The sequence below is a fragment of the Grammomys surdaster genome, unplaced genomic scaffold (genome assembly GCF_004785775.1).
Source record: "Grammomys surdaster isolate TR1022 unplaced genomic scaffold, NIH_TR_1.0 207, whole genome shotgun sequence".
Lineage (NCBI taxonomy): Eukaryota > Metazoa > Chordata > Mammalia > Rodentia > Muridae > Grammomys > Grammomys surdaster.
In genome coordinates, this window is record NW_021604652.1 from 2,450,725 (window position 1) to 2,478,586 (window position 27,862).

Genomic DNA, 27,862 nt, shown 5'->3' on the forward strand with positions numbered 1-27,862 from the left:
TTTGTGTGTCTATGTCTTCATTGTTTTATGTATCTACTACTTCTTCCTTGTGTGTCTAATTCTTTGTTACATCTACTTCTTCCTTGCTTTGTGTGTCTTCTCTGTTTGATGTCTGTATCTTAGTTGTGTCTTTTGTCTGCAGTGTGTCTTGCCTATTCCCATGTTTCTCTTACATGTCTTTCTTATAGAGCTTTGAGCTTTGTTTTTCACTTTCTCTGCCTGTGTGGTCTGCTTTGTCTTGATTAGCTGTGGCTCTCTCTTTATTCTATCTGGCTGCTATTTCTCTTAGCTCTTCTTTCACTCCTGCCTTTCATGACTCACCTTTGGGTCACACGTTGTATGCGTCCCTCTCTTTTTCTTGTGTTCACCCCACTTGTTCTCTGTGCAACTTCTGTTTGTCAGTCCTTTGACTCACCATCTCAGTTTTCTTTCTGCTTAGAGCATTATTGTTTACATTTCCTTCCTGCCTTTATTGAGCCACTTTCTCTTTTTTCTTCATTTGTATTTGTGTCTCTTTGCTGTTGGTGGTTTATCTCACCATCATTCTGTTGCTTTGTGTTTGCTTGTGTTTCTATCTTCTACTTTCCTCCTTTCTGTTCACTTTGAGCATTTCAGTCTCTTTACAGTCTGTGTCTCTTTCTTGTATTCTTGTAATCTCTTGGATATTTCTTTGTGTATGTACATATGTGTGTGTGTGTGTGTGCATGTGTGTCATGAGTGACAGAGGGGTTTCATAGCCCCTTCCCAATAGGTCCAGAATGTCACCTGTGGAGCCGTTCCTCATACCAGACTGCCCTTCGAAATAATCTAAGACAAAATACATCATGCCGTCCTGTCAGGATTGAAGTGGATCTGAAGTGAACTGAATGCCCAAGTGGAAGACAGATGTTTTGTAACTTGAGCTGGCTGGACAGAATGCTGACAACTCAAAGGACAGAGACTGTTTCTACAGGACATCTATCACATCTAAGAACCAAGAACTACGTCATAAGACACAAAACCTGAGCTAAGTCCAAGCATAAGACCTAAGGACCCAATCCTATATGGACAGAATGTCTAAGAGATAAAGGCCTTTGGCTCAGAACTCTGGATAGAAACCCCAAGACCAAGAAGGGAAATCTGAAGATGAGACCCCCTAACCCCAGCACCCTTTTCCATTTCTTTGCTTGAAATGTGATTTTCATTGTTGTCATTCCCCATAAAGGGATACAATTTTAGATTGATAGTATTGTGCAGGGGGTCTGTTTTAAACTTGATCTTAGCCATTTGCTAAATTTTTGATGTTTTACAACTTCCATTTCTCTTCACATATGCTCCACTTGAGACGAGAACAAAATCCAGCCAGAGTATATAGTCTGACTTTTGATATTGCCCTAGGAACAAGAATCCATACAGATACTTTCCCTACCTCAGAAGCCCTAGGCTGACAAGAAAAGGAAAACATCAGGCTGCTAGGGGAAAACAATGTCAGGCTATCTAGAGAAAATATGGAGAGTTCCAGACCAATGAGAAGAATTAGAGAAGCAATGTGCAGATGTGTCAACCTCCTGAGAAGCACCAGCCAGCATCACCTTCCTTCTTTGGGCTTAGGTGAGCAGGGTGTGGAATTTCTAAAATGGTTTGGGGACATAATGAGGTCTGAACCCTCTGCTCATAGTAGTGGCTGAGTAATTTGGTGGATTTCACCAAAGGAACTCCTGGGTTTTAACACCCACCTTTAAAATTAATGATGAGAGAACCTGGGGACTACTTACAAGCTTAATCTTTTTTGTGCCTTCCTCTTTGCCTGTAAGAGGGAAGTTAAATGACACAAGATGAAAAAGTAACATGCTCATAGTACACTGGCAATCATGCATAGTTAGCATCTGAAAATGTGATTTGAGTTTTTCCTATAAGGCATCAGTAAAATAAAGGTACACTGGTCCATTGCCTGTACTTGATCAAGCCCTGATATAAATGCCAAGGCATATGTCTGAGTAACATTAATTTCCTTCTTTGTGCATATTTTGTGCTGAGTACTAAGGATGAGATGCTTAACTGTGGTCACTCCCAGGTGACAAGATATTACCAAGTAACCAAAAAATGTAAATAAACCTTGAAGCACACTGCAACTTCCAAGTCAGTGTTGATGAATACGAGTACATATTCATAGTAGGTGAATTCTACAGTTCTATGTGCTATAGGCACAAAGATTGCTCTAGGAATAATGAGTAAAGACATGCTTTGTAAAAACATATATAAACATAATGAGGCTTGAATGAAAAATAATCCATATACTTAAGGCCAGTGTGTTTCTTCTACTGCTTTGGTGAGGCTCAGTAAGTTATATTATACCAGGTAGCAGAAGAGAAAACACATGGAAACTGAGTTTTAACTACAAAATAAGCCACAAATGCAGGTGATTGATTACCTTATTCTGATCACCTTGTAATTTCTGAATACCATGTTCTGCACTGGAGATAACAAAGGAGTACATTACCACAGAACGAAAATTTATGAAAGAATGCATTAAATAAAGCATTATACAGCTATTATTAATTGCTCCATGTGTTCAAATGAATGAATACTAACTACCTCTTATGTATCAGGTATTGTTTTGGGTACATGAAATATTCATGAGTAACTGCCATGAAATAAGAATACTTGCATTCCATACTATTCATTTACAAGGAATGAGACAATGCTTAATTAGTCAAGACTTTAGGGATGAGGGCATGTTAATACAAGAACATTTGCCCAGGTCACAGAGGAACACGTTATGACCATGTATACTTTCTTAACTATAAAGCAGTTCAGAAGTATAAGACCTGACAAATTTTCTATAGAAATAAAGCTGCCTATAAAATAGACATGGTCTCTACAAAATTTTCATTGTATTTTTTTGGCCCACAATGGGAAGAATAGTATAGTTAACAAGCTGGGTGTGGTAGTATATATATGCTCTGAATTCAGGTAGCTGAAGCAGCAGGACCACTTGAGCCCAGACATTTGAGGCCAGCCTGGGAACACAATGAGATCATTCTCAAACCTAGAGGCTAAATATTGTCTACCATATGTATATTCTCTTTCATGGATACTGGAGAGATACACAGACTTACATTTTATTGTGTCCACAGCTGAGAGTAATATGTATATTGGCATTTTATGAACTCTGAGGTACCATATAAATGTAACAAGTCATTTTCTTATTTGGTGCCAATTTCCAGGCTTTAAAAATTCTGTCACATTTATTATACTGTGAAAATAAATAAGTAACTGTGGAACACTGAATATATGAGGCATTCAGCATTTGACGAATACGACACTGAATGGCAACCATTTATTACAAAACAGTGCCCTTGCTAGGCACTGGGATGCAAAGAGCATTCTTAATGTTCTGTGTATCTAAAGAAATTATGTACAACATTAATTTATAATTTGTAAGCTGCCATATATGCAATATTTGCCTAGTAAGCAATGACTATTTGCTATTATCCACAGACATGGCACCTGGAAATACAAAAATTCATTACCATTATTATTAACCCACAACAGAGATCTGTGTGGAGCTTTATGAAGTCTACAGTTCTATAAAGCCAGGACCTAATGGTTGGCTTTATCGGTGAACAGTGATTACTTTCTTCTAAGTTTCATAATGGCTGAAAGTTAATCACAATGCTTACCACCTAATAATAATTTGACTGTGCTATGTGTTGGGCAAACAAAGACTGCTTCCTAGCATTATGTAGTACTCACAGGAGTGAGATCTAGACCCTAACAGAACAAAATGGATTTGTATAAAAGGCAGTGTGCTAAATGTTGGGCTAAGTGGACTATCTGTCTAGAAGGATACTTCCCAGCTGGCTTGACTGAGGAGATGGAAAAGGTTTTATTAATGAGAGGTACTTTTTCCATCCAGTTCTTAAATGTTGAATGCTGCTGCTGAAGATGAATTACAAACACCTTGCCAATAAAGGTGTGACAATATAGGGCCAGAGTCAGGTAATCCCAGAGCATAGATATCAGGGAACAGGAGAGGAAGAGGCCAGAGCATCAGATGCTACGTACTCAGTGTGGTCCACAACCTCTCAAACTAGAAGTACTGGCTGGAGAGCTCAAGCATGCAGAGCACAACATCTAATGAAACATTGTATATAAAATATGCTAACCTAGGTCCTAAAACTCAAATGTGAGGTGGACCTAGTATAGATCACTGATCATAGAGGAAACATGGTCTCATATAGCCCAGGCTGGTTCTAATTGGTGAATCTCCTGTCACAGTTTCTTAAGTGCTGAGATTACAGATGTGCTCACCCATGCCCAGCCTGTAGAATATATCTAATGACTGAATGAATAATATTTTTCTATGTATGTGAGTACACTGTTACTGTCTTGAGATATACCAGAAGGGGGCACCAGATCCCATTTCAGATGGTTGTGAGCCACCACCATGTGGTTGCTGGGAATTAAACTCAGGACCTCTGGAAGAGCAGTCAATGCTCTTAATCACTGAGCCATCTCTCCAGCCTCCTGAGTAAGTATTTTAAAGGCTGTTTGCTTGAAGGTGCTATGCTTGATGAATTGAATAGGTTTGGCCTAGAAGACTCACTAACTGGTTTGGCATAGAGATTTTGAAAACCCAACAAAGGCCAAGATTCCTTCAACATAAACTGGAGACCTTCCTAAGTAAGGAAGCTCCAAAGCTTCCAAAGCTTTATTGGCCTAGCTTGAAGCCAGGATGAGAGTCTTGACTTAAGGTCTGTCCTTTAATTCATTACCCATTCTCCTTTTCTTACCTTTGAAGTGTTACAAAGGAGAAGACGCTCACTGCTTGGCTTAGAGTCATGTGAGCAATAAGAAAATACTATCACACTCCTACTTTTAAATTAAGTGTGACTAAAGTGCAGTTAAAGTATTGAAAAGAACAAAGACATTTAAGGGATGCAACCCAAAGTATACTTTACCTCAGTAATTTATGAGGGGACTGCAGTCACACATAAGAGACTACAGCTCTTACTTTACTTGGGAAAAAAAAGCAAGATGTGGAGAAGGAGAGTTAAAAAGAAGTTGCTCCTCTTCTCATGGGCATGCTCGATAGAGTGGACATAATAAAAGAGGTTCTTTATTTCCACAGTTCCACACATTGCAGAAGATGCTACTGGATGCTAAATGAAACACATCTGTTCCAAAGGGCACTTAGTGTGACTTACAGATGCCTCGCAATGCAGAGTGATGTTCTTTATTAAAGAGAAATTTTAGGTCAAACATTTTCTAGACTGAAGGACACTTGGCCTTTAATTGCCTCAGAGGTTAGAATGCAGGAGGAAGGTTTTCATTCATTGTTTTCATTTATTTGTCTGTTCTACAAGTATTTGCATGTCTCTTCTTAGGCCTTCACTTGGCTCCTGAGACATGGAAAAAGGAAACAAATAGGTATGGCTTCCCAGGGAAGCGCTGGATTCTGGGGTTTGCTTTCTGGGTAGTGGCACAACTTAGTCCCCAAGTAATATGTAATGTAAGCCCTCATCCTCAGATCTTCTCTGGCCACTGCAATGAGTAGGAAGCTGGGTTTTGTAGAAAGCCTGACCCTAAAGGTCCCTCCACACAAACTCTAATATTCTATCCTATGTCCTATATTACCTATGACTGTGACCACTACTGGTCAGGAGGGATGACAGCTGTCTAAGTTCCACAATCTTAGGCTCCTTTGCATTATCCTGGGGCAAACGAGCCATTTTTGAGCTGCAGCAGGCTTTAACCAATTTTGTCTGTTCAGCCTTTTACCTTTTTGCATGCTAATGCATGTAAATTGCCTGACTAGCACATAGTAATTTTAGAAATAGTCTCCTTACTATAATATATATGTACGTTATGTATACACACTCAAGGTGGTTTGCTATGATAAAATAATGCCAGTAGATGAAAATAACAAAGTTTAACATGCTTGTATGAAATGTAAGAATAATAAAATTGAAAAGAATCAGAAAACTGGAGAAACAAAAGACCAAATCGAAAGAACTCAAAAAAAACCAAAAATGCCTTCTACAATGAGTACAGACTGTGCTTTGACCCTTTCGTATTTTTCTTTCACTCACAGAGGGAGGGATAGGAGGCCGAGTGAAGGAAAGGGTCAAGCCTATGTCTATCTGGAACGTAAATTGTGACTGCTTTGTATTTACTTTAATGCAGTTCTACAAAACTGGTATCAGGTCATTAAATGTTTCTGAGAATGTATTTTCATCTAAATGGCTATCAGCTAAGCCTTGAGTCAGACGGAATGAGCCGTCTTAATTTAATCAATGTGACTTCTTTACCCAAGTTGCCTTAAAGCTGAAGTCACAATTTGCTGTAACGGAGCTTATTCATCGTAGCTCATGTATACTTTCAAAGTATCCAGACTTTACTCAGCAAGCCAATCACCACATTCACGAGGAGACAAGAAAAAGGACAGAGTAGATGGAGCCAGGTTGAAGAGGTCTGGGAGTTCAAAAAATTTTTTTAATTTCATTAAGACTCAATTGGGCATGTTACTAATACTAGCTTTTAACTCGTGGAATTGGCTGGATTCAGTAATATCCCTTTGTATGGGTAGGAATGGGCTTACATTTCTGGAAAGTGCAAAGGAAAATAACTAAAAGCCTTCCTTTCACAGTTTCTGCCATCAATATTGCTACCGATTAAGCACATCCTACCATCATCTGCTTTGGTCACATAAATGAACTTGTAAACAAATCTGTTGTTGAAAGACTGGCATCATCTTCCCACCAACTAAGCTCTTTATCAAAACACATGGAAGACACCTGGACTTAGGAACTGATGCAGAATGGAAGACTTTTGAACTTTGTGAACTGATGCGGAATGTAGAACTTCTGTTGACTGACTCTTGGGTGTTTTGAAGACTTAAAAAAATTGTTGCTTACCAACAAGTCACAATGAGTCCATGGGTGGGTGGGTGGGTGGGTGAGTGGGTGGATGGGGGAGGTGGGGGGATACGGGGTAGTTTGCTGTTAAATAAAATGCTTTGTTTTGAAAACATGTGCTGTATATTTTCCTTCCTTAAATTTTATTTTATATGTATGAGTGTTTTGTCTGCATATATGTCTATGCATTAGGTTTGGGTGTTGTACCCTTGTGGGCCGGAAGAGGGAGTTGGGTTCCATGGAACTGAAGTTACAGACACCATCTTGTGTGTACCAGAAGTGTAACTCAGATCCTCCGGAAGAGCAGTTAGTGCTCTTAGTTGATGTTTCCATCACTGCCACATTTTCCCTTTTCTTTTCCATGTAGCCAGAACTAGCTAGCCTCCAAGTCCCAAGTAGCTGGAATGACTGAGCCTCCTGATCCTCCTGTGTTAGGGTTACAGGCGTGTACCACCAAGCCCGGTTTCCAGATGATAGTTTTTAACTTAGTGGCCCTTTTATCATACAAGATACCTCAGTTTTAATCCCCCACATAATGGTGCCCACTATGTAGCCCCATCTACAATCTGACTGGTAAGAAGAGAAAGATTGACAGGTACTGCAAGTGAGTTTGAGAGTCGCAGATACAAGAATCTATTATGTTAAATCTTAACATTTTTGGGAAATAAGTATTGGCCCAACTCCAAGAAGCCCATGAAACCTTACCACTTATTGGCAACAAATGGATTGAGTCATGAGGCACTCAAACGTATACACTGACGAGCCCACCAGCATCTGATAGTTTCAAACTCAGGGTCACACCAATGTCCCAGGTAAACTGAGACACTAAACAAAATAAAACTAGCAAATATGACATTTTATAAGTGCTGGTCAGGGTGGGAGGGAAATTAAGGGTGGGGAGAGTAAACAATGTATTCTATATACCTATGAAATAGTCAAAAAACAAAAATTTATAATAAAAAACCCTATTTAAAAGACCTGTCTGGAGCTGGAGAGATTAACTCAGACATTAAGAGCAACTCTGCTCTTCCAGAGGTCCTGAGTTCAATTCCCAGCAACCACATGGTGGCTCACTGCCATCTGTAATGGGATCTGCTGCCCTCTTCTGGTATGTCTGAAGATAGCTGCAGTGTACTCATATAATACATCTTTTTGCTGGAGAGATGACTCAGTGGTTAAGAGCACTGATTGCTTGCTCTTCCAGAGGTCCTGAGTTCAATTCCCAGCAACCACATGGTGGTAATGGGATCCATTCACCTTTTGTGGTGTGTCTAAAGACAGGTACAGTGCACTCACACACATAAAATAAATGAATAAATCTTTAAAAAAAAAAAAAAGACCTGTCCCAGTTCATGCTCAGTTCAGCAAATCTATATAAAGGGTAATAAAATATTTGAGTTAATGGTCTCAAAAAGAGACCATTATTGACTCATCATCATTAGATTTTTATGTGCCTTAGAGTAAAGGTTAAGCAAGCTAAGGATAATCTGAGTACCACTTTGAGTGGTGGTGGAGGAGTCAGATAGAAAACATGGGTTGCACGCTTTTTTGTCAGAAAGCTAACATCTGTGAAAACAAAGTTGAAAGTGACGAATGTTGTTAGTGTCAAGAACTCCACTAAGGACTCAGGGTAAAGAAGAATGGACATTCATGCTGGGACTGGCAGTGCACACCCTTAATTCAAGTGAGTTCAAGGCCTACATACTGAGTTCCAGTTTACCCAGGGATGCACAGTGAGACCTTGTCTTAAAAACAAAACAAAAGACCAAAAACAAAAAGAAACCCCTACATTCATATTTTTACCACTGGTAGTGAAATCCAACACTAAAAGCAGCAATTACTGGCGTAGGAAATCTTGAGAATGAAAAGTCAATTTAAAGGTGTGTTTTAACATAGCATTCTGATAAAGACACCATCCAATTTTCTAAACTGAGTTGAACTTCACAGTCAAATCCTCAATGCCCACCTTAAGGGTTTTCTATGTGTAGTCTCCCCAATTAACATCAACATTCCAACCATCACTTTTTCCCTATAGTTCCATTTACCTTGGACTTTCACTTGCAGTCTTATTCTAATTTCTTGGGCTTTCATATTTATTAGTCAACTTTCATTTTCATTATATAAGGACCTGATAGAGTATTTTTTTTTTAAAGATTTATTTATTTTATGTATATGAGGACACTATTGTTCTCTTCACACACACCAGAAGAGGGCACCAGATCCCATTACAGATGGTTGTGAGCCATCATGTGGTTGCTGAGAATTGAACTCAGGACCTCTGGAAGAGCAAGCAGTGCTCTTAACAGCTGAGCCATCTCTCCAGCCCCTGATAGAGTCTTATTATTTGCTATGAATGCTGGCTATGTCCTCATGTGTATGTATTTAAATAGTAAGCTCAGATGTTTACTATTTATTATTATTATCATGTGTTTTCTAGCCAAGTTGGCCAGGAACTGACTATGTAGCCCAGGCTGGTCTTGAACTAGTTGCAATCCCCTTCTGCTACTGCCTTTAGAGTGCTAACATTACAAGTATGAGCCACCATGCACAGCTATAATTACTATTTTGAATGTGAGCACTTCTTGTTCTCATAGAGGATCTGGTTTGATTCTTAACAGCCACACGGTGGCTCACAAGCACCCATAACTCCTGTTACAGGGAATCCTAGCCAACCCTCTTCTGACACAAACATGCAAACAAACAAAACACTAAAATCTAAAATAATGATGATGATGATGATAATAATAATAATAATAAAGTAGAACTACAGAGTATAATTCCACATGGATTTCAATAGAAGGCCCTACTTACATTGCACAGAAAAGGCTATCTAGCTGCTTCAGGCATGCCAATACCAGTACATGTAAACATGTAAAAAACAAAACAAAACAAAACTTTGTTTTTGAGTAATCCACTCATTATTCACTAGATCTGAGGCTATTTCTATTTCTATTTCTATTCAATAGCACAAGAAGACAGAGGCAGGAGGATCTCTGTGAGTTTGAGGCCAGCCTGGTCTACAGAGCTAGTTTCAAGACACCCAGGACTGTTGTGTCTCAAAAACAACAACAACAACAAAAAAAAAAAACAAAAAAAAAACAACAAAAAAAATGAGAGCAAGAAAAAAAACATCTGAATTTGACTGCATATGTATATAAAGCCTTTAAATAAAATTTCAAATCAAATGAAGTCTTAAGAATGGAGCTTATGGAGAGATGGCTCGCCGGGGTGGTGGCGCACGCATTTAATCCCAGCACTTGGGAGGCAGAGGCAGGCAGATTTCTGAGTTCAAGGCCAGCCTGGTCCACAGAGTGAGTTCCAGGACAGCCAGGGCTACACAGAGAAACCCTGTCTCAAAAAACCAAAAAAAAAAAAAAAAAGAAAAAGAAAAAAGAGAGAGAGAGAGAGACTGAGAGAGAGAGAGAGAGAGAGAGAGAGAGAGAGAGAGAGAGAGAGAGATGGCTCAGTGCTTAAGAGCACTGACTGCTCTAGTAGAGGTCCTGAGTTCAAATCCCAGCAACCACATGGTGGCTCACAACCATCTGTAATGAGATTGGATGGCCTCTTCTGGTGTGTCTGAATGATAGCGACAGTGTATTCATAAATAAAATAAATAAATAAATTAAAAAAAAAAAGAATGGAGCCTAAATCGACATGTCTCTTTACCAGACGCAGGACAGCCAGAAGGCAGCCATTCACAATCCAGGAACACAGGAAGAGATCACACCAGAGCCCAACCTCCATTTTAGAACCATCTAACCTCTAGAGCTGAGACACTGTTCTCTAACTACCCAATATTGTATTTTATTATGCCAATGAGCTGATTAAGACATTAGGTAAAGGTGTTTTACAAAGAAACTGTAAAAGACATACTCTGTGCCTTAGCCTATCTCATGATTCCTTTTTCTGGATGTTTCCAGAACCACCTTAATCTCTAAGAAGATACAAAGACACAGGTAGCACTAGAGTGCTGTATTTGTTACTTGCTGTAACAAATCACAACAAACTTGGGAGGCTTAAAGCAACACAGATCTATAACCTTATCATTTTAGAAGTCAGAAGTTCAATGGGAGCCACCCAGTTGAAATTGAGATTATCAGCTGGGGTGCGTTCCTTCTAGAATCTGCCTTAGGGAACTCATTTCCTTGCCCCTTTCAGCTTCGAATTTCTTAGCTAGTGATTCCCTTCCTCTATGTCTATAACTGGACATAGTCTTTGTCAAGTGGTGGCATTCATACCAGTTTTTACCCTCTAAACCGTCTAGGGGAATCTTTCCATCTCAAGATCAGTTGATTAGAAACCTCGATTTCTTACTCAAATGTAATATAGTATATTCTAGGGATTCAATGTTTATTTGTCTGCCTACTAACACAGGTAAGAATTTGCTTAGGTAATACAAAATCAGTACTTTCCAAATCTATCTTCTCTTCCACATTGAAAATTCAACATTAAGCCAAACATGGCGGCAGAAGCCTTTAAAATCGGCACTGTCCCGCTGAAGGCACAGGCAGGCAGATCTTTGTGAATTTGAAGTTATTTACGGAGACCTTGTCTCAGAAATAAGGCAAACATTGAAAAAAACAAAATTCACCCCAAAGCTGATTGTTAATTTCCTGCCTTTCTAAACTGGATTCATTCCTTAGTGCTATTGTCGGCACATCTGGACACGTGGAATAAACACTACCGGAAGAGGTTTGGCATGCCTATGGTAAATAAGAGTATGACTTTCTAGTTACAAATCACTGAGAATTGTTTTGTCTTGCCCTCCATCCCCACCCCGAAAATACTCCTTGTCCTCAGTAGTAGAGATTTGATATTAATGGGTTTTCAAAGCACTCAGATTAGTTTTGAATTTCAGAGATCAGGTCACTATGTACCTCGGAAATAAACGGAACGCAGAACAAAAAATTTTAGGTCTCAACTTCCAGGGCCTCATAAAAGAAAGTTACCATAGACTTAGTTACTAGTTCTTGGTTACTTCACACGCTACCAGTAATTTTTCCACGTTACCGAACCTGTGCTTTGGTTTGGTTAAGAGTGCCCTCCCCACATTCCTTCATCAGCTTTAATCCAAAGTCACACCATCAGAAAACCCCATTAAATCGCAGGTAAAAGCACATTGGTTTTTAGCATGATCACATGGCGGTAAAATTCTTGTTACAAAAGAATATATTTAAGAGCAAAAAACCCGAAAAAGGCACTTGCCATGGCGTAATACTGCTGAATTTGACTTGAGCAAGATTAAAATAGTAAGAATATTCTGAAGAGTTTCTTTGGGCACATGGCTTCCCCGATGTGAGTGTAGAAATCCTCGCAGGCGCTGCAACCCACCCCTTGGCTATCTTGCTTTTTCTGCTCTAGACTGCCACCTTCGCTTTGCGTATCTACCTACAACATTTTACCTACCCATCTCTACACTATCCCAGACATTTTCATCACCTCTGCTCTGTCCGGCAGACATTTTACTGAACCTCTAGGGATTATGAGGCAGGCATTTTAGCGATAATACCAGGTCCCCGGCAGGCATTTTAGTAGTCTCCCGGTCTCAGGCAGCCATTTCAGCCATTATTTCGGGCACTAGTCGGTATTTTAGCTATCTTTCCAGGTCCCTGGCCGGTAATCTAGCCACCTGTCCGGGTAAGGGACCGGCATTTTAAGTTTTGTCTCCAGAACCCACAGTCATTTTAAGCTATCTCCCTGGCTAGCAGGCACGCATTTTAACTATCGCTTTGGGACCCGGCAGGCATTTTGCCGCGTACCTGATAGGCATTTTAGGGATCTCTCTGCTGCCCCGCAATCATTTTAACCATCTCTTCGGCTGTCCAGCAGAAAATTTAACCACCTCCCCACTGTCCTGCCAAGCACGCCAGACATCTCCCCACTCTCCCGCAGGCACTTCGGCCACCTCTCCACTGACCCACCTCCCTACTATCCCCTCACGCACTTTAGCCACCTCCCTGCTGTCCCCTCACGCACTTTAGGCATCTCTCTTCTCCCCAGCCAGCATCTCACCCTCCGTTCCATTCTGGCCACCTGTCTGGCTTCTTCCATCACGAGCTCACCGCAGCCGCCTCCCAGGAGTGGGTACCGGTCCTACATGGACTACTTACTGCAGGACTCAAGAAGCATGGATAGCAGGAAAAGGGAGGAGAACGGAGCAAGGGTGCAAGTGGAGAGCACGTAGCGCCTCTGCGGGCCCTAAAGAGAGCTGAGCGCTGCACAGAGGAGGCAGAGCCAACCGGATTTGGGGGGTGGGGGGCGGGCCGGGACCTAAGGCTCTAGAAGCCTGACAGGGCTTCTAGAGTTCTGACAGGGCGTGGTCAGCAAGCCGACGACTGCGCAGAGAAGGAAGGCACAGGTGAGGGGAACAGAGCATGGACCATGTGTGAGGTGCAGAAAAGAATGGGTGCGTCCTTAGCCCATTAACTTTTGAGAGCTGGGAAAGCAGTTCTAGGCGTTGGGTGGCCATCAGGTAGTAGTAGCCTGGCTGAGTGGCCCTTGGTGAGTGTGGTAATGCTGGGAGCCCAGAGACCAAAGAAGCCAGGCTCAGCTCCAATACAGCCTCATTTTTACTATGGCTCTCCACTCTCCACTTCTGTGTTTTGTTTGTGGCAGGCTGCCTGCACCCCAACCCTTTCCTTTCCAGTCTTGCCTCCTCCTGCCCCCTCTCTTAAACTCTTACGGTTCTCAACGACTAAATTTGAGGGAAATCTACTGTAATGGATTGATATACCTCTCCTTCAATTGACAAGAGACTTAATCTCCTAGAGAAACTGTTTCTTAAACTGTATACCACCAAATTAAAAAAACAAAACAAAACAAAACAAAACCAGCCAGTATCAATGCAAACAGAGTAACCTGCCTAGATACCTATAAACATACAAGAAGCTTATAGAACTCCAATCAGACTGGACCAGAAAAGAAAATCCTCCTGCCACATAAGAGCCAATTTTCTTTTTAAAGAATTTTAAAAAATATTTTTACTTTATGTGTGTGGGTGTGTGCAGAGCCCATAGAGGCCAGATGCCCCCAGATGTTCTTAGTACATCAGGTCCCCTGGAACTGGAGTTACAGGCGACTGTGAGCTGCTGCATGAGTGGGGGATCCAACCTGGGTTTTATTTTATTTTATTTTATTTTATTTATTTTTTATTTTATTTTAGATCCAACCTGCCATTATTTTAGCCCCAATATCAATTTTCAGTGGTCAAAACTTTGCTGGTATGTGATACAAATTTTATAGAAAATGTAGAAAAGTAGAAAATGGGGGAGGGGGAGGATTCTTTACAAAGAAATGGGATGTAACATTACTGAAGCCCAAGGGAGGAAACAAAAAACCCTGAGTGCATGAAAATCTCCAAGAACGTGATATTTTGGCAAAAGCCCTTTATATCATCCAGACATGTCTAAAATATTAAAGGAATTAGAGCCTTTAAGAATTCTAGCATCTTTCTCCGGGCGGCGGTGGCGCACGCCTTTAATCCCAGCACTTGGGAGGCAGAGGCAGGCGGATCTCTGAGTTCGAGAGTTCGAGGCTAGCCTGGTCTACAGAGTGAGTTCCAGGACACCCAGGGCTACACAGAGAAACCCTGTCTCGAAAAAACAAACAAACAAACAAAAATTCTAGCATCTTTCATACAAGAGAAAGTACCGAAGAAAGCTGGAATGGAACACGTTCATGTTCTTAGTACCGTCTTTGAACTCAAACAAATGTTGGAAAATGGCTTCTCCCCAGAAGCCATCAATTCTCAGTAGAAACTCAAGAAGCCCGTTCATGAAAATTCATGGAAGCCCACACTAAGCTGCACCTAAGCTAATCACCTACCATTCCCAAGAATACTGAAATAGCTCCATGTTCTTAGTATGTCTACAGTCCGTTGTGCTTGGCACAGGTCTGTAATTGCAGCACTTGGGTGTATGTGGTAGGGATAGACGTTTCAGGTGTTCAGGGTTATCCTCTTTGGCTACATAGAGTTTGAGGCCAGACTGGGATGCATGAGACCCTTTAATTCCTGCACTTGAGAGGCAGAGGCAGGAGGATCTCTGACTTCAAGACCAGTCTCATTTACAGAGCAAGTTCTAGGGCAGCCAGGGCTACACAGAGAAAACAATCTGTCTTGAAAACAACCATAAAATAATTACATATATAATTGTTGAACCTTCGAGATACTTAAAGCTTTAACAGTGAGATACTTTGCTTTTAAGTATCAAGGCTCACTTCATTTATATTTCTTCAAATTAATAAAAATGACCAGTATGCATATGTTGTTACTGGAATGCATTTTTTTTTTTTTACTTTTAGAAGGTAGAAAGCAATACTCCAAAATATTTCATAAAATATTTTAAAGATGGGTGCTGGTACTGATTAGTGTTATAGGTAGTTGTTAACTGTTAACATTGATTACCTTACAAAATAAGTTGACTGCGAGAAGATTGCATTTCTAGGATGTACAGAAGAAAACAAACTGATTTCTAGAAACTATCACCACATTTTTAAAATAATATTTTATTAATTCTTTGGGAATTTGACATATCCAATATATCACCCTCATTCCTTTCTCTAACCCCCTTGCAGATCCACCGCATACCACCTTCTCTCAACTTAATCTCCTCATTAAAAAAAATAATAACACACAGTGTCCAATTTGTGCTGGAAATCTATGCCTGGATGTGAGGCATCCACTGGGGCAGTGTGCCTACCAAGGAGTCAAAAAAAAAAAAAAAAAAAAAAAAAAACCACTCTCTCTCTCTCTCAGAAGCTATCAATTCTAAAAAGTGCTCCCTCAGGTCTGGAACATTGACTAACACGAGCTTATTCAGGCAGCCACAATTCTCAAGTGCAGCACTTCTGTCCTGACTGTTTTGCCCTGGTCCAGCTTTGTGTCTACATCACAAAGTCTTTCTATTGCCTCTTCTGCCATGGTCGCTGGTCCTTGGGGAGAGGGGACTGTTTTTTGAAAATGAAGTTCATGAATAGACTTCAGGAGGCCCATTGAACTTGTGAAACCTTGTGCTCAATATTTGTATTGCATATGTTCTGTAGAGAAAGTTTTCTTGATGCTAAGACTCATTGGTGTTAGCGATAAATCCACAATCTGTGAACTGTTTGCTGTACCTCTCTCCTTAGCATTTGGGGGATGTGGTTATTAAATATTTTATTATATGACTTTCCTATTTTGTTTTTTTGAAGTCATTTTTTGGCAAGAAAAAATAGTAATAAAATGAAGAGTTTGAGGTTGAAAATATAAAACAGCAATCAAAGGGAAATACTCACTTTAGAAATGAGTACATTCAAATATACCTGAAAAATCATTACATTAACACTATATAAAATAAAGCCAACTAGTGGTAGTGCACACCTTTAATCTTAGCACATGAGAGGCAGAGGCAGAGAGGCAAAAACGCAGACGTATCTCTGAGAGTTCAAGGCCAGCCTGGTCTACAAAGCAGGTTTCAGGATAGCCAGGGCTGTTACATACAGAAACCCTGTCACAAAACAAAACAAAACAGACTAACCAGTCAATAATAAATAACAACAACAACAAACCCTGTATAAAATACCTATAAGTCAATGTTAAAACACAAGTCAAGGGGCTGAAGAGATGGCTCAGCGGTTAAGAGCACTGACTGCTCTTCCAGAGGTCCTGAGTTCAAATCCCAGCAACCACATGGTGGCTCACAACCATCTGTAATGAGATTGGATGGCCTCTTCTGGTGTGTCTGAAGACAGCTACAGTGTACTCATAAATACGTACGGGGAGTACTTTAAATGTCCAGCAAAAGTAAAAATTTGCCAGAATCAGTTGTTTATGTTTGTTTGGGGTGGAAGAGTCTCAGGTAGCTTGGAATATCTTGATCAATGTATGCTCCAAGTGCTGGCTGTATAAGCCTTCAATAGCAAACATAGTCAGCTCTGTAATGTAGCAAAAAGGCCACAAGATGGCGACAGAGACAAGGTGCTAGATTAGGTAGATGAGGAAGTTCAAGACCCTCTTTTCTGTCTGGAATATTTAAGACACAACTATAAACTGACTGATTTTAGAGGAACCCTAAAAATCGTCAAAACTTTAACAGCCACGGAGAAAAAGCTCAATGGAGATGAGCATATTTAAAATAGTAGAAACAGAGGCCTTCACAATTCTTGTGGTTTGCAGTTGTTATTTGTTTTGTGAAAGCGAAATGGACATTTTTCGTTTGGGAAGCCAAAGTTATCTTTACCTTAGGGAAATCCACTTTTATAGTGGTTTATGGCATTTCTCTGAATAGAAGAACAGGGACTGAAGGTCAAGTAAGAACAGTGATGATTGTAACCAGAAGGGAAAAAAAAATGTGCAGTGAAGTTGGCCTTGTCATTGTCAACTCAGCCTGGATTTCATGGCAGTCATAGGAGATTCCTTGATAATGATGATAAAAAGCAAAGCAAGGGGCTGGAGAGATGATTCAGCGGTTAAGAGCACTGACTGCTCTTCCAGAGGTCCTGAGTTCAAATCCCAGCAATCACATGGTGGCTCACAACCATCCGTAATGAGATTCGATGCCCTCTTCTGGTGTGTCTGAAGACAGCTACAGTGTACTCATAAATAAAGTAAATAAATCTTAAAAAAAAAAAAAGCAAAGCAAGATAGAAGAACAATGGGAAAGTTGGTGAAAATTTTCCTAGTCCTTGCTCTCTCTGTCTAGTGAAATGTAACAACGTTGGAGGAAGCAATTTCTTTTTTCCGGGAAGAAGATCTAGGAATAACACATCTGTTACATTCTACACTTATCTGAGCACTATCTGGAGGTGCCTAAGTCAGAGATCAAATAGCTGAGAGCAGTTTGCATAGCAGCAGCCGTAACTCTGGAAAGGGAAAGTAGGTAGTCCCCGCTGAATAAACTAGAACAGAAATAAACTAGAAAGAAATAGAGATTTGTAGAGAAATTATGAGGTTTAAAAAGCACTGTGTACGCATGTGCTGATTTTGAAACTTACTACAAAGCTGCAGGGATCATGGAGGTGAATTTGAAGGCCAGCAGCTCATATTGCTGATATAGTTGAAGTAGAGTGGAAAATGCGGACATAATTGTGGTTCTGTGTTTTGTTTGGTGGCTCCCTGAAGCTCAACTCAAGGCATTATGATTGGTCCACTTACATAAATTTCCTCAGGCAGACATTTAAAAATTAATTATAGTGTTGTTATCTAGGTTATGACAACACAGTCGAAGCTGGCAAAAGAGATCCTTTGAGGTGAGGATGGGGGAAGAGAGCTTTGAAATTTTGTTTCTACACATTTTGGGAAACTACAAAGTCTGTGCCCATTACTCAAGTCATATTCAGGAGAAAAGGGGGAAAAATTAAAGTTCTTAACCTGATTGTAACTGGCTTTCAGGTTCACACAGGCAGTTAAGTGAAGGGCAGGACAACACTGAAAACTGCCTGGCTGAGTATTTCAACATACATAGAGTCCATCTGCGAATCCTAGGAGAGATTGTTTTGTCTCCCTTCTTTTTGAAGTTTCTTTTTTATGTGTATTGGTGACTACCAGCCAGCATGTGCACCACCTCCATGATTAGGAATGAGGAGGCCAGATGCTTAAATCAGATCCCCTGGGGCTGGAGTTACAGACAGCTGTGAGCTGCCATGTGAGTGCTGAGAACTGAACCCAAGTCCTCTGTAAAATCAGTCAGTGCTCTTAGCCACTGAGCCATCTCTTCAGCCCCTTTGTATTGCATCTTTAAGGAAATTTTGTCAACTCTAGAACACAGACCCCCATGGCCACACACAACAAAGAATGAAGATTTTTATAAAAATCTACATCTCAAATTCCAATATAAAAACAAACATCAAGTGAATGAGCAGTGGGATTATGACAAATCTTTAGTATGGGACAAGCCCATACAGGGTGCCCTTCCAAGGCCTTCTTCCTAGAAGTGGACATTCTATAGGTCTCAAAACTGAGCCTTCATTATGCCGCTGGAAGTCTTTATCCAGCTCTGTTGAGTGAGTGACAGTTTGCCTGGGAACAGACCTGGTGATAATTGTGTAACAGGGGGAAACAACTGGCTGTAGGTGCTGTAGCAAGTGACACAAATAAACTTGTTCATTCTTGGGAGAGGGGAGCAGTGGGGTCAAAACTCTGAGAAAGGACAATCTATTTCCCAAGTGGCAAGATTATAAAATTCAACGTGACAAGGCGACAACCAAAAATGACCAGGCTGGTAAACAAATAGGAATGCAAGATTTGTACATAAGAAAAATAGGGCCACCTGCACATATGTAGCAGATGTGCAGCTTGGTCTTCCTGTAGGTCCCAACAACTGGAGCAGGGGCTATCCCTAAAGCTGATGCCTGTCTGTGGGATAGGTTCCTCTAGCTGGGCTGCCCTGTCTGGCCTCAGTGGGAGAGGAAGCGCCTAGCCTTGCACTTGAAGTGCCAAGGTGGGGTGAATACTCATGGGGGCTCCTATCTGCTCAGAGAAGGAGGGATGGGGGAGGGTTGGGGGAGGGTTGGGGGAGGGGGGGAGTTACCAGGAGGAGGACTGTGAGCAGGATGATGAATAAACAAAAAAGAAAAGAAAAATAGAAACGAATAAAAATTGTCTCCTGAAAATCCAGTGTAGGGGGCTGGAGAGATGGCTCAGTGGTTAAGAGCACTGACTGCACTTCCAGAGGTCCTGAGTTCAAATCCCAGCAACCACATGGTGGCTTACAACCATCTGTAATGAGATCCAATGCCCTCTTCTGGTGTGTCTGAAGACAGCTACAGTGCATTCATATATAATAAATAAATAAATCTTTAAAAAAAAATCCAGTGTATAACTAGCCAGAAGATAGTCAATCACAGAACTTGAGTGATACTGTAATCTGACTGTATAACACAGAACAATACAAAGGCACAACAGCAGGAAAGCAAGCTTCTCATTTGTAGGCCTCAGTCTTCCGGGAATACTGTATCCTATAGCAAAACCCAAGTGTTTCCTTGGGATGTGCTAAGCCTGGTGCTGGCTCAGTATCCTTCTGCAATGATACTAGCTCTTAGAATTTAATCTAGACTGTTCCATTTTGCAGCTAGCCTCTATTTATCTAGACTCCAGCAAAACAAACCGACGCTTTCTTAGAAGCTCCGTTGGAATAAATTTAATAATAAAATATTCCAGGCTATCTCAGCTTAGGGCTACCAATACACTTTCATGACTTTTTTGCATAGGAGTCCTAGAGTATGTTTTTGGTGAAAATTATCATCAGAGACTGGTAGGGATTGGAACAGAAAAAGAAAAGGAAGCATTCTGAAACACTTCTGAGATCAGCGTTTGGTGTTTTGCTATTTGGTCACTAGGTGGCACTATAAGCCCAGGTTTGTGCTAGACTTAACGCCATAGAAAGTAAGGAGCTGTTGTTTGTTTCTTTTCCACTCTTAGAAAAAGTCATTTCAGCAGTCCCATAGCTTCTGGTCAGAGGTCTTCAATAAATATTAAAAGGTCGAATTGAAACACAGCAAGTTGTAACACACATCACACACACGTTTACATGTATACATATATACAGCAACCACATGGTAGCCCATAGCACATGGTGGCGCACAACCATCTAGAATGGGATCCGATTCCCTCTTTCATTGTCCATGAAGACAGAGAACACATATATGTTAAGTAAGCAAATAAACAAATAAATGATCTTTAAGCACATATTTCCAGATCCATAGATTAGGGTAGCTCTCAGACTTCCACAGAGAAGCTTCTTTGTGTAGTGACCAGGGCTTTAAGCTGGAAACTAACAACTGGTCAAAATGGAGAATGTGTCTGTAGAGTGCTCAGCCCTAAACAGGGCACCTAGACCACACATTTATGTGCAAAGCTCAGAGAAAAATCACAGAAGAGGGGGGGCAGAAAGATCGCCATCCAGGCTGGGGGTGAAGCAGCATTTTCTGGCTGTGACAGAACTGGTGCTCATGAGGTCACAGCAGGTGTGATTGCCCACACAAATTCAAGCCAGTCCCCATTCCAATACTGGGGGAAGGACTCGACCTTCAGCTGAGGAGCTATTGGGAGTTGGTGGTGTGGTCTCTGATAGATCCATCAACCTGTAGTGGATGACCCCATACCCATGCATATATGGATGGTTGGCACAAATGGGACTCGGTGTGTTATTAAGAAACAAAATACTATTAGAAAACCACCACACCAAGCCAAAGCCATTATTTTTAGCATAACACACACACACACACACACACACACACACGAATAAAACGAAGTTACTTTGACTATCAGGGAAATAGCATTCAAAAAATTAAAAAGCCTATAATTAGAGAGCAGCAGCTTGCTGATGAGTAAGCAAACAGCTCGTGCTTACAGTGTGAACACAGCAAAACAAACCGACGCTTTCTTAGAAGCTCCGTTGGAATAAATTTAATAATAAAATATTCCAGGCTATCTCAGCTTAGGGCTACCAATACACTTTCATGACTTTTCTTCATGGGAGTCCTAGAGTTATGTTTTTGGTGAAAATTATCATCATAGTCTGGTAGGGATTGAAACAGAAAAAGAAACGGAAGCATTCTGAAACACTCCCAGAGCAGGCTGCTCTCTGAGCTGAGCCTCAGAAAAATGTGACTCATTAGAAATTCAAGTAATTGAGTCCCTTAATCCGTAAGCTGACCTGCAACCCCAGCTTTCATAAGACCTGAACTGACTTGCAGGGGGAAAAAAAACAACCTCAATTCTAGCCCACCACAGTTCTGCCTAACTGACTGGAGGGAAAACTGTACAAGACCCAAGAAGAATCGCCGCGACGACCACAGTTCAGCAGTAGAGACACTAATGGCCACCCCGCCGCCATCAAGGCCTCCTGTAATATCAGAGAAATACAGTAAAGTAGCATACAACTCAGTACTAATCCAAGAAGTCTCCAGAGAAACCAAATAACAAATTAGGAAAAATAAAGACACTTTGAACACTCTCCAACCTCGGATCCCTCTAGCTGTATCAAACAGTGCACGCATGGTATAGCCCTCATTTCCAACCACAGCAAATACTGTATATAAAGCTTACTAAAACACAAAAATCTCAGCTAGAAAATACAGATCAGAACCAAACTCAGGCGCGGTAGACATCTGCAATGATTAGAGGGGAAATCTAGTTATGATTAACATGGTAAAGTACTAAAACAAAACAAAATAAAACAGTAGATTTTAGACCCTGGGACAAGGGACTGAGGTGCTTATTTTACAGATTAAAGCAGACCTGGCCTCCGGGTTCTTTCAGCATCCCTCAGTACTTTACCTTGCAAACCTCGTTCCCAACCTTGAACAAGACATTCTTTCGTATGTAACCTAGATATTTTGCGCCCCACTCTTCTCCCTTCTTTCTTCGCGCGCACCCTTTCTCCCTTTTTCTTCTTTCCTCTCTCCCCACGGCGACTCCTCTGGCCTCAGTTGAGACAGTGAACTCTCAGACAGCAGCTCCCCAATAAACTTATCTTTAATACAGTCTGGTTTGAATAGGCTCCTTTCACCGGCAGAGAAATAATTTACCATAGACAGGCGTGAATGAAAAGGAAACTAACATCCGTAAACACAACCCAGAGATAATCAAAATGAATAGCATTAAGAGCTGAGAATTCACTAACAGCTGGAAGCTTAACACGTCAGACACTCGAGAAAAACAAATGGCGGTCGATGGGAGGAGCTTAGTTGGAGATTTAGCTTGTCATTGGTGGAGCAGCTCCGCAATCCCCCCCAGGTTTCGAAGGCTGAGACAGGAGGATCTGAAATTCAAAGACTGCCTGGGATGCTTAGGGAGAATCTCCCTCTAGCAACAAAGGAACAAACACCGCCAGACAAAGCAGAATATATTAGGAGACAACTGGAAATGGAATGAAAATACAAGATAATGCGGAAAAACCTATGGGATGAAGCTAAAGCCACAAAGAGTGGGGTTACAGATGTGCATTCCTAAGTAAGTAAGCATCTTTCAGATTCACCACCTGCAGAAAACAGAAATGACAAAGACTAGAGCATAATTTTTTTGTAAAAAAATGCTGTTTTTCTTGAAAAAAGTTAGAGGCAGGTGGATTTCTGAGTTCGAGGCCAGCCTGGTCTACAGAGTGAGTTCTAGGACAGCCAGGGCTATACAAAGAAACTCTGTCTCGAAAAACCAATAATAAATAAATAAATAAATAAATAAATAAATAAATAAATAAATAAAAAGTTTTTTTAAAAAAGAAGCTACAGAAAACTAAGCTACACCAATAACAAACTCAGTTAAAATCACATTTGTAAAAGGAGACTTTGCAATCAATGCTTAAAATCTCTCAAAAGCTGAAGTAGAAAGGATGGTTTCCAACTCAACTCACGATGCCAGATTTATCCTGATATCGAAGCCAGAAAGAGATACAAAAGTTAAAATTTACACCCCACATCCCTGATGATCATCACAATATCGGTAACCCAAGTTTGATAGAATTAAAAGATCCAGGGGCAATTTAGTCATGGAATGCGAGAATGATTCAACATACAAAAATCAATGACTAGTGCATACTATTACTCCGATAGAAGCAGAGCACGATGAAGATCATCTTGATAGCATATATATATATAAAAAAAACTTCAGCGTACTCATGATTAAAAACTCTCAGTAAACCAGGAATAGAAGGAAATTGAGTACACAAAGGCCACGTTTGAAAAACCCACAGCTAACATGGTCAATGGTGAAAAATTGAGCACTTTCCCTTTAATAAGAGGAACGAACCAAGAATGTTTACTTCTCAGATTCCAATCCAAATAGAATTGAAAGTCCTGTGCAGAACAGTTGGGCAAGAAAAGGAATCCAGGGCAGTGAATGTACCACAGTTTGTAGAATGCTTCTCTAGAATGCACAAAGCCCTATGTGCAGCCCCAAGCACTCTATAAACCAGGCATAGCAGTACAAGCTTATAACCATGATACTCAGGAGGTAGAAGGTAGAGGTTCACAAATTCAAGGCCACCCTGGGCTACAGATACTTATGTTTATTTCAAATATCTGTCTTGTAACTGACTGGAGTACTCTGCTCACAGAGGTCATGATCGTTTATGTGGGAGACTTATGAAAGTCTCCACACATTAAACAAACAAACAAACAAACAAAACACCAAACACAACTCGGGTAATTAAGCTGTAAAGTTCTAGGACACAAAAGTCAACTGAGGGCCACTGTGATGGCTGAGTGATTACAGGCACTTGCCTCCAAGCCTGAAGACCCGAGTTTCATCAATAACAACCACATGATGGAAGGAGAGAACCAACTCCCACAAGTTGTCCTCTGACCTCCACATGGACACTGTGGCAAGCCAGAGCCGTTTGTCCTGGTTAGTCTTTTGTCAATCTGACACAAGCTACTGTTATCTGGGAAGAGAAGGAACCTCAATTAAGAACATACCCCAAGACAGGCATAGGGGCAAATATGCCTTTGGTCTTAGCACTTGGAAGGTAAAGGCAGGAGGATTGCTATGAGTTCAAGGCAAGTCTGGTCTACATAGTGAGTTCTAGGATAGCCAGACTTACATAGTGAGACCTTGTGAAACAAAACAAAAAAGGAAGAAGAAAGAGAGGGGAATGCTTCCATTGAAATTGGCTTCTGGTGCATTCTCATAATTGATGATGGGGAGAACCCAGTCCGTGTGGGTAGAGTCATCACTGGGCTGGTGGCCCTCGGTTTTGTAAGAAAGCAGGCTGAGCCGGGCAGTGGTGGCGCACGCCTTTAATCCCAGCACTTGGGAGGCAGAGGCAGGTGGATTTCTGAGTTCGAGGCCAGCCTGGTCTACAGAGTGAGTTCCAGGACAGCCAGGACTACACAGAGAAACCCTGTCTCGAAAAACCAAAAAAAAAAAAAAAAAAGAAAGCAGGCTGAGCAAGCCATGATGAACAAGCCAGTAAATAGAACTCCTCCATGGCCTCTGCATCAGCTTCTGCCTCCCGGTACGTGCCCTGTGTGAGTTCCTGTCCTGAATTCCTTCAGTGATGGACTACAAAGTATAAGCTGCAATAAACCCTTTTCTCTCCACATTGATTATGCTGTTTATCTATCCCAGCAATGGAAACTCCAATTGAGACAGGGAACAAAACTCTGCATCAGTTCCTACTTCCAGGTTTCCATCTTGAGTTCCTGCCCTGACTTCCCTCACTAACGGAGTATGCCCTGTGAGTTGTCAGATGAAATAAACCCTTTCCCCCCAAAATTACCACTGGTCATAGTGTTTTGTCATCTCAACAGAAGGCAAACTAAGATACTCATTCCCCAATTTAAAAAAAAAAAGTATTTCAAAAGTCAGTAAAACTTCTATACATTAAGGAGAAATTTATGAAAAGGAAAATTTAAAAATCCCATTTTTACAATTTTGTCGAATGTGATTGGACAGTTAGAAATGAGGCTAAGCAATGAGATGAGTGACGCTACCAACTGAGAAAACATTAACGAAAGAAATTAAATAATATGTCATTAAATTCAAAGATACCCTTGTTCATTGCTGTTATATATTTTGGTTTACTTGTTTTTGTTTGATACAGCCATGGCTGGCTTGGAACTTACTATGTAGCCCAGGCTGGCCTCCAACTCATTTAAGATCTGCCTGCCTCTGCCTCCAAGCCCTGGGATTAAAGGTGCGCACAACTTCAGCAAACTTGACGCTATAGTTTAAATATACGGTTTACTCCTAGCAATCCTCATGTTGAGTCTTGGTGCTGAAAAGTGGTGGCATCTTTAAGAGGGTTTAATTAGTTTCTCAAGAGACTGGCTGAGTTCTTGAATTTTAAGAAGAAGTTGCTATAAAATGATTCTAGCATCTCCCCGATTGTCCTTGTGCATACACTTTACGGGGGGGCAAATAGGTGTTTCCCTACCACAACTCTCCTATGAGTTAACACTGCTTCCTACGAGAAACTGAGAAGATCCTGGCCAGCACAGTCTTGAATGTCTCTGCTTCCAGAATTGTGAGCTAAATTGATCTTTACTATTTATGACTTAGCTAGCTTGAGGAATGTCGCTATAACACAAAATAGTCTGAGATAACTGCCTCTCACAGCAATCCTCTCAAGCACTGGGATTACATGTTTGAGCCACTGTAACCAGCTAAAACCCTTTAGAGTTTTATTAGGATGTATTATATACAATATGGGTATCATTATGACATTCCATACACAAATGAATAGATGTATTTTTGTTCATATTTACCCCCATTTCCCTCTTCTTTTCTCCCTCTCATTTTTACTGATCCCCTTATTCTTCCCACTCACTTCTCCTTCTGCTTTCTGGTTTCTTGTATGAGCATGGAAGAAGAGTTATTTACAGGAATATGGTAGATTTTTGCCAAAGAAAATATTTTGCCGTCCCCATTCCCTCAGCAAACAATAACTACCAATACCTCTCCTGCAGAGAGGAATGAGGCATCTCGGTCCCTTTCTCCTAGAAACTGTCCTCTGAGAGGAATGAAGCCTTGTGAGCCTCTCCCAGCAACTGTTAACCACCTACAAATCCTAAGGAATGCTGGAGTTCCCTTTCTTTGTACAGACCTTGTGTAGGTAATCAGAGCTGCTGCGACGTTATGAGTACAAGCACTGCGTTGTGTTTGGAAGACAGTGTTCCAGAATACTCCATCCCTTCTTCCAGCTCCACCTTTCTGCCTTCTTTGCTGTAGGTTTCCTGAACGTTGGGAGGAAGGAAATGCAGATCCCATTCAGGCTGATCGTCAACAATCAGAGGTCCTTAGTACTCAGAGCTAAATTCTCTGCATGAACAGAAGCTACTCTCACCGAAGTTGGCGGTAGCACTAATCTACAGGTATAAGCATCGATGGTTACAAGACAATTTGATACTCACAACGTGGCCAGTTAGGAAGGCAATTGTTGTGTTTATAAAAAGATAAAGAGATAGGGAATATGTTCTATGGGGGTGTGGTGAGCTATGGGGGAAGGGAATGTCTCAGCGGGCCCATGCCGAGGCCTCCCTTTCCCCTGAGGGACCAGCCACAGGATGGTACAGTATAGAATAGAGTTTATTGAGGGCATGGGGAGGGGAGTTAACAGGGTAGTAGAGGTAGAGAGAGGCAGAGAGAGGGAGAGTGTAGAGAAGTAGAGGCCGGCCATGAGCACGTGGAAAGAGGGGGAAGGGAAGAGGGAAGAGAGAGGGATCAAGAGAATAAGAGAGCAGGAGATCAAGAGAGCAAGACTGGGGGAGGAGGGGGCAGGCAGCCCCTTTTACAGTGGGCCAGGCCTACCTGACTATTGCCACATAACTGTGAGGAGGAGCATACCTGACTGTTGCCACGTAACTGTGGGGGTTAGGCAGAATGCTAACAGCCATAGTAGTAAGCTCCTCCATTAGAGCCTATGACCTCCCCAGCTATAGGCTTTCGACAACACATGAAGTTCCTTCTGTGAAGAGAGCCTCAACTCCAATCAGAAAGAAGTTAATTAAATTAACCAAATAAAAAATAGTTGGTACCCTGTGCTCATTCACAAACTAGAGTCATCCTTCAAACATTTTCTTGATTCATGATTGATTGGGGGGCAGTTCACTTAAGCCCTGTGGGCTCAGCCACCCATGGACAGCTGGTCCTGGGAGTTATAAAAAGGCAAACTGAGCAAGCCAGGAAGCAGTCCTTCTTTGTGGTTTCTTCCCTAATTTCTACTGTGATGTGGAAGGACAAGCCAGATAAACCCTTTCCTCCCCAAGGTACTTTTGATCAGAATGTTTTATCACAGAAATAGAAAGCAAACCAAAACATCTCTCTACCTTTCATGCCACAAATTCTCCAGTGGACACATCTTGTCTGGCAGCTAAAAATATAGGCTCGGGCTGGAGAGATGGCTCAGTGGTTAAGAGCACTGACTGCACTTCCAGAGGTCCTGAGTTCAAATCCCAGCAACCACATGGTGGCTCACAACCATCTGTAATATCTGTAATGAGATCTGATGCCCTCTTCTGGTGTGTCTTGAGACAGCTACAGTGTATTC

General features: G+C 41.2%; 1 pseudogene; it reads right to left on the reverse strand.

Moving 5' to 3' along the window:
- LOC114624509 overlaps nt 1-23,449 on the reverse strand; it is a 33,284-nt pseudogene extending 9,835 nt beyond the window's left edge.
- Nucleotides 23,450-27,862: the final 4,413 nt, after the last annotated feature.